The sequence below is a fragment of the Sinocyclocheilus grahami genome, unplaced genomic scaffold (assembly GCF_001515645.1).
Source record: "Sinocyclocheilus grahami isolate Dianchi unplaced genomic scaffold, SAMN03320097.WGS_v1.1 scaffold25.1, whole genome shotgun sequence".
NCBI lineage: Eukaryota > Metazoa > Chordata > Actinopteri > Cypriniformes > Cyprinidae > Sinocyclocheilus > Sinocyclocheilus grahami.
This window is the reverse complement of record NW_015505204.1, coordinates 1,395,580-1,401,869: the sequence shown is the minus strand read 5'-3', so window position 1 is coordinate 1,401,869 and position 6,290 is coordinate 1,395,580.

The following is a 6,290-nucleotide window of genomic DNA, read 5'->3' as shown; positions in this document are numbered from 1 at the left end:
TTTATTTATAACATGTACATGAAAAATCTAAAAGATTGGACACAACTATGGGACACAGTCGTGCAGCAGCAAGCAACAGTGAAAGAAACCTCAAGGTTGTAGATGTGTGAAATTGTATAGGGCCCCATTCCTGTATTTTGCGTGGGGCCCCCAAATCCCTAAATCCGCCCCTGCAACTGACACTGGTTAGTTACATGGCAGTAACAACATGTCATGACAGATAGAGTACGTCGAATTTCATTCATACTTATTCATACTGTAAAGAACATACTTTTTGCAAAGTAAGTTTCAAATAAAATGTAGTACCTACTAGTCAGTATTGGAAAATGTCAAACCAAGTGGCATTTATTTGAACAAAATAAAGCACAAGAATTCTTTAAGCAAAAAACAATTTACTGCACCCGCATGCGTTGTGGTACTCTCGTGAATGGCGGCAGACTGACCCAGAAGAGAAGAAATCGTTAAATAAAGTCATTATTTTTGTTTTCTTTGTACACAAAAGGTATTCTCGTAGTAAGTTTCATAAAATGATGATGCCCTTACTCCTTGGCATCCACAGAAAGCTCTTTAAAGCTCATTAAAAATATCTTCACTTGTGTTCCGAAGATGAACGAAGCTCTTATGGGTTTGGAACGACATGAGGGTGAGTAATTAATGACAGAATTGTCATTTTTGGGTGAACTAACCATTTAATGTGACGAGCTACACCTGAGGTTACTCTGCTTAGACACCTGTTTGAACTTGAGGAGAACTGATTCATTCATCCATCATATATCCACCTTGGGTCCAGATTGAGCCAGAAAAGTAACTGCAAAAATGTCTCAAAAAAGCTAGTTCTAGAAATAGTTCAACCAGACATTGTTTGTGGCTTAAGTGTCTTAATACTTCTTAGCCAACTGTTAACAGACAACTATTTCATATTTCATAACACACAGACACCATCTATGTCTCTCTGATATCCTGAATATTACAGTTTACAGAGGATTTATCTTTATTAAATGGCCCATAAGCAATTTCGTCAAGTATGCACATCATATCTTTGGGTAATCAGGGGAAAACAAGGAAATTCACAGTCAAACAAGAGTCACTTATAACTTGTCCGTTTTAAAAGTGCAAATGACCGCATACGTAGATCTCCCAAATAAATATTCCAGGATTCCACAACCCCATTTGTAAAGACTATTATGGTAAAATGTATTCAAATGGCTGAATATGCAGTGAGTATGATAATGCTACTGTGAAACAGGTGAACATCTGAAGCACACTTCCTGCATTTCATCACTAGAAAGGCACCCACACCTAAAGCAATTACTCAACTGTAATGTTTTGTTTGATAGCCTAAAAAGTGCTTCAGGGTTTCACTCAAGGCAGATATCTTTTTGCAAATACTAAATCAAACAGAAGGTGTTTATTCAAACTAATAAAAGTAATTTTTAACAGTCGGATTTGGTGGAAATAACCGCCCATACTCATGTTTTACAGTACAGATCTGTCATGTTGATGATAAAGCAATGCTACTAAGCACATGGACTTAATATATCTTACACACACACACACCTACACTACAACAAGTGTGTCTGACTCACTCAATCTGTTGGAAATTTCACATTTTCACATTTCCTCAATAAAGATCATGGACTGAGGGGAAAACCTACAACTCTTCCTTGTCTAGTAAAGACAAAAATTTGACATTTTACAGGTGTAGGCTAGCTATTCAAATGTTAGATTAGAGCTTTTAAATAGACTAAAATATATTATTATCATTATTATTTATTATTCTGCTACTTCTTATAACAAATAATAAACAGAAATTAACTGAAAGGTCTATATGACTGCACTATGAACTTATTTTAACCTTCCAAGATTCCTGTAATTTTGATCCTGTGTGTAATCAATATATTATTATGCAAGTATCTGGGAAGAATAGATGCCTTGATTGTGGGCAAACCCATACAGCTCGTTCCTTATCAGAAAAGATTATCTGTGACAGATTCACACTACATGAGCTGTTAGCAGTTATTTCCTACTTTCCTCACTCTAAAAAAATGCTGGGTTGTTTAAACCTAATGTTGGGTCAAATATGGACTAACCCAACTGTTGGGTTAAATTTTGGTTACATTTTTAAATGAGCTTTTTACCCCAACAGTTGGGTTAGTCCATATTTGACCCAACATTGGGTTGAAACAACCCAGCATTTTTTAGAGTGCTGCCTCCTAAACGTCTCTGTTCCAAACAGAGAGATTCATTACACTATAATAACAAAACTCAGGGTCAATTGTCAAGTCATTAAGACAGAACTCTTCCTGAAAGATTTCTTGAAACCCTTGAGGGAAACAATCCAGTTTTCTGTTGAAGAAGGCGTGGCACTTAACAGATGAAAATTGTAAACAAAACTCTCTAGTTGGGAACAATGGTAACACTTTAGTATAGGGACCCATTCTTATTATTAACTAGTTCCTTATTAGCATGCTATTATTAACATATTGGCTGTTTATTAGTACTTCTAAAGCACATATTCTGCATGACCATAGTCTACGTCCCAAATCCTACCCAATACCTAAATTTAACAACTTCCTTACTAACTATTAATAAGCAGCAAATTAGGAGTTTATTGAGGCAAAAGTCATAGTTAATGGTTTGTTAATGGCACAAATTGGACTTTAAAATAAAGTGTGACAGGAACAATTAAAATGTGGGGAAACATTACAGTAAATTGCATAAATTACTGCCATATAATAATAATAATAATAATAATATATTATTAATATATAATAATAATTATTTTTGCAAATGTAGTAAGCAAGAGAACACACTGGAATACATTAAGGCAATGTGAAACTACTGTATAATAAGTTTGATTCTTACGCATTCTTTAATGTTATGCTTTCATATTTCATTGTCAAAAACAACAGCAGGTTTTCTATGCGACAACTAATCGCCACAGACCCAAAAGGTTAACGTAAAATAAACTGCAACTTTTTACTTGGAAATACAGGTGGAAACTTTTTTTTTTGTCAGTTGGCAAGACTATATGCATGGTCTCTTTTAATGTGTTTCTGCAGAAACCGACTTCTTTTCTTTTTGTTTAATGTTTAATCTAATACAAAGTGTGACAATTTACCACAGTCTCCTCTACTAATAAACTGGCACAGTATAGGTTCACACACACTAAAAGTTGTATTTTGTTACAGTATTTGAGTGATAATACTCCTTTGTTCAAAGTGCCCATGAGACTTCATTGCAATGCTATTGCAATAAATGTGCAGATTATTTGAGAATCAGGTAACTTTTAGCAGCATGCACAGCAAACGTTTCCTAAAGCCACGCTGAAGTTTATTTTTGATGACTCTGCTGGGATTATTTTTTAACACTGCAATTTTTCTATTGTAATTTTAAAAGAATAGTTTGAGACCGCAATGAGACTGTTTAATTTTTTTAGCAAACATTTTGCAATACTGGATAAGTACTGTTTCCCAAGGGAGATATTTGTGGTTTGGCAGCAGTCAAAAATGTTTGTTTTTTTTTGGTAATAAGCCCGTTTTTGTTGCTTAAACTGTAACTTTTTAAATCAACAACCAAGGATTCTTCAGAAAATGTGTCACTTGTGAGGACAACACTTTAGAAAAGTGTTGTGGGGGAGTAACTGAAAGTAGCAACATAGGGAACTCAATTTCAGAAGTGCAGCTTTTTATATAACAGTAGCTTTCCAGGAAAATGTATTATTATTATTATTATTATTATTATTATTACCATGGTAACTTTATGGTTACAGCAATTTTACTACAAATACTGTGGTAAACTGTGGTTACTGTAATAAAACCATGGTTAATTTTTGTAAAAGACTGCCAGGCTGTTGTACACCTAAAGGTGAAACTTAAGCATATTTTTTTTCTGGCATATTTATTAACAGCAATTACAGAACATAACACAATCCATTTGAACTCTTAACAACCAGTTTAAATAAATTTACTGGCACAAACTAGCCTATTTAAAATAAATATTACAAACTTTTAACAACCAGTTTAAATAAATTTACTTGCACAAACTAGCCAATTTAAAATAAATATTACATGTACACAAAAGTTTGGGGTCAGTAAGATTATGTAATATTTTTTAAATAAGTCTCATGCTCACCAAGGCTGCACTTATTTGAACAAAAATATAGTAAAACAGCAATATTGTGAAATATAACCATTATAATAACTATTTTCTATTTTAATATATTTTCAAATGTAATTTAAAATGCATCTGTGATCAAAGCTGAATTTTCAGCATCATTACTCCAGTATTGTACTCCAGTCACATGATCCTTCAGAAATAATTCTAATAGCCTATCATTTGCTGCTCAATAAACATTTCTGATTATTAGGCTATTGCTGCTTCATATTTGTGTGGAAACCGTGATGCATTTTTCAGAATTAATTTTATATATAGTAACGATGATATGAAATGTAATGTAATAATGTGGCAATGGTTTCTTAAGATCTACTTACGCTTCTGATGCTTTTGGGAAACGCAGCCCCATTTGAACAAACACTGTGACTGAGCCATGAGTCAGCAGCGAACGCTGTCTGTGATTGATTGGTTCTGTCTTTTAGCATTTGCGTGTGTTCCGATGAGCAGAAGAAATAAGCAGCAAATTAGGAGTTTATTGAGGCAAAAGTCATAGTTAATGGTTTGTTAATGGCACAAATTGGACTTTAAAATAAAGTGTGACAGGAACAATTCAAATGTGGGGAAACGTTACAGTAAATTGCATACATTACTGCCATATAATAATAATAATATATTATTAATATATAATAATTATTATTTTTGCAAATGCAGTAAGCAAGAAAACAGACTGGAATACATTAAGGCAATGTGAAACTACTGTATAATAAGTTTGATTCTTACGCATTCTTTAATGTTATGCTTTCATATTTCATTGTCAAAAACAACAGCAGGTTTTCTATGCGACAACTAATCGCCACAGACCCAAAAGGTTAACGTAAAATAAACTGCAACTTTTTACTTGGAAGTACAGGTGGAAACTTTTTTTTTGTCAGTTGGTAAGACTATATGCATGGTCTCTTTTAATGTGTTTCTGCAGAAACCGACTTCTTTTCTTTTTGTTTAATGTTTAATCTAATACAAAGTGTGACAATTTACCACAGTCTCCTCTACTAATAAACTGGCACAGTATAGGTTCACACACACTAAAAGTTGTATTTTGTTACAGTATTTGAGTGATAATACTCCTTTGTTCAAAGTGCCATTGAGACTTCATTGCAATGCTATTGCAATAAATGTGCAGATTATTTGAGAATCAGGTAACTTTTAGCAGCATGCACAGCAAACGTTTCCTAAAGCCACGCTGAAGTTTATTTTTGATGACTCTGCTGGGATTATTTTTTAACACTATAACTTTTTATTTGGGAAATACAATAGCAATAATGGTTCTGCCAAAAGACAAACAACATTACAAAAGAACTGGTATAAAAAAACTGTATTGCAGGTTGAAAAAAAAAAATCTACAATCTAGTGTAGCCTACAGTAGAGTACAGCACAGTACAATAGGGTGTATGCTACTGTTACTGATAAATTGACAAATCAATCAATCAATCCAAATTATTACTTTATACGGACATGTGTTTAAAGATTCCATAATTCCCTCACAAGTATCCATCACTTCAAAGCACATATGTGGCCAGAGCGCAGAACTGTTGTGATATGACGCACATCTTCAGCTGGCATTTCCACGAATGCCCACGCGCGGAGAAACACTCTCTTGTGCGCTTCTATATTTTGAACACAAGAGCGCACTGTTGTAGAAGCCATAATTTCACAATCGCCTAACCTTATTTTACAGAGGCTTTACAATATAATAGTTTTGAACTTTTGCCAGCTTATTTTTATTTATTTTGTATTTATTTTTTGATAAGAAGTAAACATGTCAGCAACATTTTTCATGTTTCTTCATTCTATACCCTAGAATCTTCCGTCTTGCACTGCATTCCTATTTTTGGCATTCAATCTTTGTGTCACTGAAGGCAGGTAGAGTTAGGGATAGTTCACCCAAAAATGAAAATTCTGTCATCATTTACTCACAGATTACAGCTTTGGAACAACATGGGGGTGAGTAGCTAAATGATGGCTACTTTAACCTTTTTGGCCCGATAACATGCAAATACAACTACAGGTCACAGTCAAGAAAACATGTATGTGTATGAACATATACATACATATATATATATATATATATATATATATATATATATATATGTATATATATATATATATATATATAT